General features: G+C 40.3%; 1 long non-coding RNA gene across 1 annotated transcript; it reads left to right on the top strand.

The window, feature by feature from the left end:
• Nucleotides 1–2,957: 2,957 nt before the first annotated feature.
• Nucleotides 2,958–3,528, top strand: LOC123322029. Its single transcript, XR_006539027.1, has 2 exons — nt 2,958–3,246; nt 3,316–3,528. It is a non-coding gene; the product is annotated as an uncharacterized LOC123322029 (long non-coding RNA).
• Nucleotides 3,529–9,099: the final 5,571 nt, after the last annotated feature.

Genomic DNA, 9,099 nt, shown 5'->3' with positions numbered 1-9,099 from the left:
TCATTTCTGCCTTCTCCTTCAGAATGTCCAGTCTCTGGGTACTGCTCTCAATAAGCTGCACTTGATGGCTCTGGAAGAGGGTGCAGACATAGTGGCGATAACTGAGCATTGGAAATCCAAAGATGAACTCGAAGCCGGCATGTTGGAGGGTTACAAGCTTGTTTCAAGTTTTTGCCGTTTGAAAGGAAGACATGGTGGAACTGCAATTTACTGCAAGGAAGATCTGAAGTGTACTGATAGGCAAGATTATAATTCACTAAGTATTCCTAATGTCATTGAATGTTGAGCTGCCAGTTTGTATATGGAAAACTGTAAAATGCTTATTATTTGTATCTATAGGCCTAATACCCCGCCATTAGCCGATGTTGTACAGTTCCTCGAATGCCTAAGAGAAATTTTTGAGCGTTGCTTGTCGGAGACATCTGACTATATTCTGGTAGGAGATTTTAACCTAGATATTCTGTCTTCTTCTTCTGATGTTAGAGAATTTCTGTCTTTGTTGGAGAATTTCAATGTCAGAATTACAAATTTTAAGCCAACACGTCCTGTGTCTGGCTCTTGTATAGACAATGTGTTCACCTCCCTTAGCGGTAATACTAATGTAGTTGAGTAACACATCTCAGATCATTCAGGATTGAAGTTTATCTCCACATTGATTTGCGGTGACAAAATGAAGAATAAATTTGTAAAGAAAAGAATTATAAATGACACATCAATTGAGAGGTTTTTACGGGAACTGTCACTGATGGAATGGGATGGTGTTTACGGCAGCAAACTTGATCCTAGTCAACTTTGGAATGTTTTCCACCAACGTTTTTCGGAAATTTTTGAGCTGTGTTTTCCTAAAGTTGCTATTCGACTGGTTTCTCCTGGTGTTTTTAGACAAACTCCCGAAATTAAAAAACCGAAAGATACCCTAGACAAACTTTATGTTTTATCATTCTGTAAACCAGAATTCAGGGATGTCTATAGGTCCACTAAAAGGAGATATGATTCTCTTTTGACCACAACGAAGAGAGAATATTTCAACGAGATCATTGTAAATTCTGAAAATAATTCCAAAGCTTCGTGGAGGATTATTAATTCTCTAACTAAGAATAAAGTTCATAACGAGGTATCTCTTGGTCAAAGCGACCACTCAGCTCTGGCAAATCGGTTCAATACATTTTTTGCAAATATTCCAGTTAAATTAACTGAAGGTTTAACCAGATCTATTGTTTATTGTTTATTGTTAATCAGGACACATACAGTTAATTAAATACCCAAAAAATGGTCACAATTTAGATTTAAAAAAAAAAAATAGAAGTACCTTAGAAAAAGCAAAAAAAAATGCTGGAGAATTAAAATAACGTATTCAATATAAAAAGAAAAAACCACCACAACAGTATACATCATCCATGTGGGCCGAAAGTCAGAATACCGCGAACAATGGTAAGATGTGATGAAATAATTCTTTAGCCTTGACTTGACAGAAATTGTGCTGAGAAAAAATGGGTCAATTACTTCTTTAAAGCTGTTACATTGACTGAGCATTCTATGAACAGGAGAGTTCATAGCGCTATTGGTTTGTCTCTTCGGTATGTGAAAGATGTCAAATTGCCTAATCCTCCTTATTGGAGCGTAAATATTCAGTCTGGAGGTGATGAAGATACTTTCCAGGTCCCCATTCATCAATTTCCGAAGAAATATGATGTCTATTATCCCTAATTCTCAGAGCAAACTTGATAATTCTTTTTTCATGTTTGATATTACGCAGGACGAAATTGTACAAGTTGTGAAATCTTTGAAAACCAATACATCATGGGGCCATGATGAGATACCGATGAAAGTGATAAAAGCATCGATAGACTTTATCATTGAACCATTAACTTTTATAATCAATCGTTCTTTCACGGAGGGTTTCCGGATAATCTGAAGATTACTATAGTCAAACCCCTACATAAAAAAGGTAGCAAAGATGACCTTAACAACTATAGGCCCATAAGCATCCTCTCTTCATTTTCTAAAGTTTTTGAAAAGATTTTAAGCAATAGAATGTCCAATTGTTTTCGTAAATTCAATGTTATTTCTGGATGTCAACATGGTTTTGTTAAAAATAAAAATATTGAAACCGCTATTTTTGAGCTCATAAATGACATTGTTCTTGCTCTGGAGCAAGGACAAATTCCTATGGCACTGTTTTTGGACCTTTCGAAGGCTTTCTGTGTTGATCATCGGAAGCTTTTGGAAGTACTCGATAATTGTGATATCAGAGATAGTCAACTCAAACTCATAGAGAGCTATTTGAAGTCCAGAAAACAACGGGTAGTTCTGGAGGCTGATGGTGAAACCTTTGTCTCGGATGAAATTGAAACAATTTTAGGACTCCCTCAGGGTAGTATTGTTGGTCCTTTATTGTTCATAATTTATGTTAATTCTCTACCTAAGGCGATCAAAAGTGAATGTGAACCTCTAATTGAGAGGATGATGAAGAATATACCCTCATCTCGGACTGAAGTAAAATCACCAGCTGTTTTGACTAAAAGCATTGAAACAAATCATGCTCTTTCAGTTAAGTCTACAATGCCGTCCCAGGATACTACCTCAATGAGATTATTTGCAGATGATACAAATATTTTGACCCGATCGTCATGTATTCCATACGCTGTTGATGTTTGCAATATTGTGGTTAACTCGGTAAAAACTTGGTTATGTAATTATAATCTTGTCCTAAACATTGAGAAGACTAAATGTATGATTTTTCATAGTGATAATTCCAAATTAGATTTTCCTGAAACTGTGGATATTCTTGATAGCTCTGTTGTGGTTGAAGATAATGTGAAATTTTTGGGTATAGTTCTTGACAGTCAATTAAAGTGGGGACCTCATACAGAACAACTTAAGACCAGATTAAGCTCTGCATGTTACACATTATTTATGTTAATTGGTCAAGTGGATTTCGATGTGCTCAAACCAGAGATATAGAAGGGGGGAGATTGAGCTTCGACCACTGCGCATCCTATTTTCATGGGACAAAAGTGGGTCCGCCATTTGTCAGGTCATAGCACGGTATTATGATCACGGTTTAACAATTTAGTGAATATTCTTGTCATTTAGCTGCCATTGCCTGCTGTCAAGTCAAACGAATGTAAACAATAATAACAAATATCAACGTATTTTTGGTGATATTTAGCGGATTCGTGTGGTTTTATTAGCTTTTTTTGCTGAATAGCAGGATATTTACGATGGCTTACTTCACAATTATAGGTAAGTTCCCAATTATATCATTTTTTGAATATCTTTGATAGATTTACAAATTTTTTAAACTTGTTTCAGTATTTCTCCTTCAAAATTGATGAAAAGACTCATCGAATTGAAAAAACTCCAAGCATCATATAGAAGGAAATTATACAATTAAGTCTCTAAAAAATAAAATACAACACATGAAAGAAATGATGGACTTTTTTAGACAAGATCAACGTATTTCTGAAAATGCTGCCCATCATTGGGAGAAATCTTTTGATTCAGTGCCACATTGATGGAGAGATATTTAAAAAATGTAGAGAATGATACTGTGACTGTGATTAGTATATCTAGTCATATTTTGAAGTTTAAATTTTTTTTATACCGTACTTGGAACGGGACCTAACGTTGTCTTTTGAGTACACCTTACAATTTTTAATTTTTTTTTCAAACCTAATGTTTCATTTAGAATACACTCTATATCATAAATGATTCATTATATCAGACTTGCACTCTGAATTCTCTCTGAATTAATTATCCATCCGGACTTCAGTAAATTTTTGAATTGATTATTCATCCGGACTTCAGTGAATTTTATTGAGTTGATTGTTCATCCAGGCCTTGATTAATTTTGTTGAATTAATTATCCATCCGGACTTTAGTAAATTTTTTTTTTTTGAATTGATTATTCATCCGAGCTTAAGTGAATTTTATTGAGTTAGTTGTTCATCCGGGCTTTAGTGATAGTGATATTTAATCGGACTTAGTGATACTGAAACATTATAACCAGTGTTGAATTATTCCGTGTGTTAGCTTTGAACTTTAACTTTACATTATTTCATACCGGGCATCGAACTTATTGAGTGTGAGTTACTGGATCGTGAGTCAGGTGGCAAGATAGTTGAACTAGATGTCATTGAACATGGATGTGAACAGGCTGCTTAGTGATGAATTGACTTATGAACTAGAACTGAGAGGACAGTCAATACCAAGCACTGTGATGATAAAGCGGAGTCTACTACGACAAGTGTTACAGTCAGACATACCGCTACAGCCTTGCACATCAATGAACCCCACACTGGATATCGACATTTGCCAAAATAAACTCACCGATCTAGTGGAAGCACTTCAGAATTTCAATCACGCTAATGCGACTAACGAATTTTCGCGAATATTCACAAGATTAACACACATTCAGGGAAGACTGAAATTTATTGTCACTTCCGATGAAGCACAATTACAACTGATCAAACAACTGAAGGCGACTACAACTAAGGCCTTGGAGACGCTGGAGCAACTGAGTAGTAGCAACACCCGTGGACAGCCATCCAGTCAGCAGGAACGGTCCCTCTTGGATGTGGAGGTTCCCAGTTCACCTGGGATGTCCCCGATCCGACCGGAAAGAGCTGAAACATCCCTGATTGATCTTGGAGATGGGGTCAATCTTCCGATAGCTGCTGATGTCTTACATACTGGTACACCTGTAAGGAATAAAACATTAGAACATGTCATGAACGAGACAAGGCGGACATGTACAGCATTACTGCGGCAGTTGCCGGCAATACCTGTCACACAGTCACAGGACTGTGGGACAGCATCACCTGAAGATCCGACACTAAGAAGATGGATTAATTCTACCCGCAGAGTGTCTTTTCCACACTTACCTGCATCTTGTGTGAGCTCTGGCAGGACCATGACCAGAGAGAGAGTACCATTGGAACCGGAACCTCGACCGTCACCGGTGCCAACCATTCCTGTCCACAAATGGAATATTTCATTTGGTGGCACAGGTAGTGTGAGCGGCTTCATCGAGGAGGTGGAGAGATTGGCCGAATCTCGTAAGGTGCCCCTAGAACAAGTGTTCGAGTCAGTTTATGAGCTACTGCGGAAGGATGCCAGGGATTGGTTCATCCCCAGGAGGGGTACATTCAGGAACTGGCAGGATTTCAAGGAGCAACTTAAGGAAGCATTTTTACCGGTGAACTATGAGGAGAACCTGTTGGAAGAAATAAAAAGGAGAACGCAGGGTCCTGATGAAAAGCTGCTGATGTACGTCACTCGAATGCAGAATTTGTTCCAGAAGCTAACATACAGTAGACCAACCGAATCGGAACAAATCCGAATCATCAGGCAGAGGCTATTACCGACCCTACAACAGGCCTTAGCATTCCAGGAGACTAACACCTACGATGAGCTCCTGCGAAAAGGAAAGGTTTTCGAGTTAGTACAGTGGCAAATGAGCCAGTACACCAGGCCACCGTCGAAACCAGGTCTTCTTGACGAGCCCCACCTGACGTATCGTCCGTCCCAACAAAACCGACAACAGGCCAGTTTCTCCTTGGACACCGAAAACATATCAGGAAACTCAGAACCACCAGTACCAGTAGGTCACAACAGACCACAAACACCGCCGTCACCGCCTAGAAACACCCAGCCAAGACCGGATCGACCAACGGCACGAGTCGACAAGCAAAATACAGGTTCACCCAACCGAGCTCCATCACCTACACCAACACGACGATCAAACCAACAAGGAGACCGACAGGAAACACAAGGAAACCGGACTGACCCACCGACAAGGAAAGTATCTTTCCAAACACAGTGTTTCCGATGTGGTGAATACGGCCACATGCGGCGAGAATGTCGAGGACGACCGAGGTTGTTCTGTTCTCGTTGCCAGAAGAAAAACATTCTCTCACGAGATTGTCCCTGCCGTCCGGAAAACTAGACGGAGGTATGGAGAAGGAGTCGACCATATCTCCCAACACACTGACTCCCATGACATCGACTGCCTGGAATGATAACCGACCGCTTGTCGAAGTTAAGATAGCCGGAGAGCACTACAAAGCATTAGTTGACACTGGAGCCACGAAGAGTTTCGTAAGTCGGAAAGTGGCAAAACAATGTGAAAGCAAGGGAATCACCGGACAACATGTTGAGAATGGTTTCGTGGTGGTCGCAAATGGTCAACCCACGACAACACCCAAACTCTACACTACCGCCGTCCACCTGGCTGATTATTCCTTGACCGACATTAAATTTTTGTTGGTGCCTGATTTACCAGTAGACCTCATACTAGGAATGGACGTACTAGGAAGGTTCAATTTTTCCATTAACCTCAGTACCGCCGACTGTTACCTGGAAGGTCGACTGATTGCCAAACCAACACCGGAAATTGGAAAAGCTGTTGAGGTACAGGGCCGGAGAAAATCCCTGAATACACCTGCTGACAGCCCGTCTCCTGAACCGTTACTGTCCGTAGATTCCGTATACCTGGCCAAAGTGGAAATTCACTGCCGATGGTACAACAGGAAACTACAGGAGGTTCAGAAGGATCCAGGAAATTTCCCAGATTATGCCATAATCGATGAGAAACTGTTTCGACATTTTTGGGATGCATCAGACTTCAAAGAAATTGGAACTGGACAACCCTGGAAATTATGCGTACCCACCGAACAGCGTTCCGAAGTACTGAAGGAGAATCATGATTCGGAACTAGCCGGACATATGGGGATCGCCAAGACAAGTTCCAGGATTGCCCGGAATTACTACTGGCCTGGTATGTTCCGAGACATTGCGAAATATGTTAGAAACTGCACTTCGTGCCAACGCTACAAAGTTTCGCAACAGAAAACTGCTGGGAAGATGCAACCACACAGGATGGCAGATGCACCATTCAGGGAAGTATCTACAGATATCGTCGGACCGTTACCCCGAAGTAAAAAAGGTAATTCTTACATTGTGGTCATGCAAGATCGCTTCACGAAGTGGATCGAGTGCCGCCCGTTGCGAAAAGCTACAGCCAAAACCGTTTATTCTGCGTTATACGAACAAATCATTCTGAAATATGGATGTCCGTCCGTTGTTATCTCCGATAATGGAGTACAGTATAGTAAGTTATTTAAAAACAGCCTTCAGGAACTGAATATAGCTCACAGATTTACCCCACCGTACTCGCCACAGTGTAATCCGGTAGAAAGGGCAAATCGAACCCTGAAAACTATGATTGCACAATTTTGCGAAACCGATCAGAGAAACTGGGATGAAAAGTTAGGAGAATTAGTTTTTGCTATTAACACCGCTAAACAAGAGTCTACCGGGTTTACTCCGGCTTTTATGAATTTTGGTAGGGAACTAAATGTCCCTAGGGCGATTTATTCGACAAACCCCCAAATTGGGGAAAACAGTAACCCAACCGAGGTAAATAGAGACATGACTCACCGTACAGAACAAATCCGGCACCTACAGGAAGCACATGAGTTTGTGCAAGCTCGCTTGTACAGGGCTTTTGAACAGCAGGCTCATCATTACAACTTACGCCGTAGAGAAGTTCGCTTCCATGTAGGTGACAAAGTTCTCCGTCGCACGAATCCGTTATCATCCGCTGTCGACAGTTTCGCAGCTAAACTGGCTGCAAAATTCGCCGGACCGTATACCGTTATTAAGGTAGTCTCTCCTGTAGTGTATGATCTGAAAGATGAACAGGGTAAGAAGGTTACCAACATCCATGTTAAAGATTTAAAACCGTTTCACTCAGGATAGAGATATTTTTACAGTTTACCCTATAATTAAACATGAACCCCAGTCATGTGAAATTCCGTTTTATTACCGTTCCATTAACCATCACACCGTTGACTTGACAAACTCTTTGTCAATATCCTTACAGCAACCGTCACCGTATAAGATTTCATATCCTATTCAGTTCACCGAACAAATCAGTATCTACCAGGTCATCTAACTAGAACCAATACTTTCTTTCTACATTTTGTTCAGTGGATTGAAGGGATTCATGATACCGTTCAAGCTTTGCAATTACAATTGGAAAACATTATCAAATGGTCAAATTCATCTAGATATAGCCAATCCGTTCAGCAGCACCGACATGTCAAAACGATGTCATCTGTCTGTGTTTCTGAAAGGTACATCCTGTAGAAAGAGCAAAGCACAGCTTGAAATCCGTTACATTAATTGTTCTGTGAATTCACAAGGTTCCGAGACAAACCGTTGCTTTAAATATTGTATTCAGAGTAGTTAAGATGAATAACGATTAACAAATACTAACCGTACTACATTAAAAACTGGTGAGATAATCAAAGATAGTCTGAATTGTATCTAGTTCTCTACTACTGTTCTCCTGTGTAACTTTTTCTATGAAATTGTAACACCGATACAGGTGAAAGTGCATATCCGTGATCTGTTCAATTTAATTCTACCCAAGAAAACTGGAAAAAGCTCTGTATACTGTCAATGTTCTACTGTTAAAACGTAACCTATGTGGCAATTAAGTCTGTTCTAGGATATCAATTACTCCAACAAGATTTAACTGAAAGTTCAGCTGTTAACCTACCTAGCGGGGACTGTCAGATCAGAGAGCCTCCACCATTCCTCCGTCAAGGATTACGTTCCAACTCCGAACAATATTCTGGCACACAGTGAATGTCCACATCCACCTCCAGTGTTGTGAGAGGGTCCAATTCACCTCCAACAACGAGTGATTTCAAGCTTGGGTACATTTCCACCTACAACGAGAACACAAGTTAGTGAATGGTTCTTCCCACTTGAAGTACTAATCGAAAGGACTTTGGTTTGATGAAGGGGATATTCGAAACTCACCTGCTTGACCCATCTTCATGATCAAATGATGCACCGAACCAGCATCCAGTAGGGAAACAGTGCCAACAAGTGGTCAACGTCAAACATGCCTCATCAGCCCATTTCAACGTGAATGATAGTTCCCTAAAATCCAACCGTTAATATGAAATGGAACAATCGATATGGAGTACTCACCGTTATATGTTGCCATCGATTTCATTTCCCAATTCTGGAGTAATTTCATTTCACAAAAAGCACGTTGTTTCTGACAGATACCACAGAACC

The sequence above is a fragment of the Coccinella septempunctata genome, chromosome X (assembly GCF_907165205.1).
Source record: "Coccinella septempunctata chromosome X, icCocSept1.1, whole genome shotgun sequence".
NCBI lineage: Eukaryota > Metazoa > Arthropoda > Insecta > Coleoptera > Coccinellidae > Coccinella > Coccinella septempunctata.
Note: the sequence above shows the minus strand (reverse complement) of the source record. Positions and strands in the feature narration are given on the sequence as shown.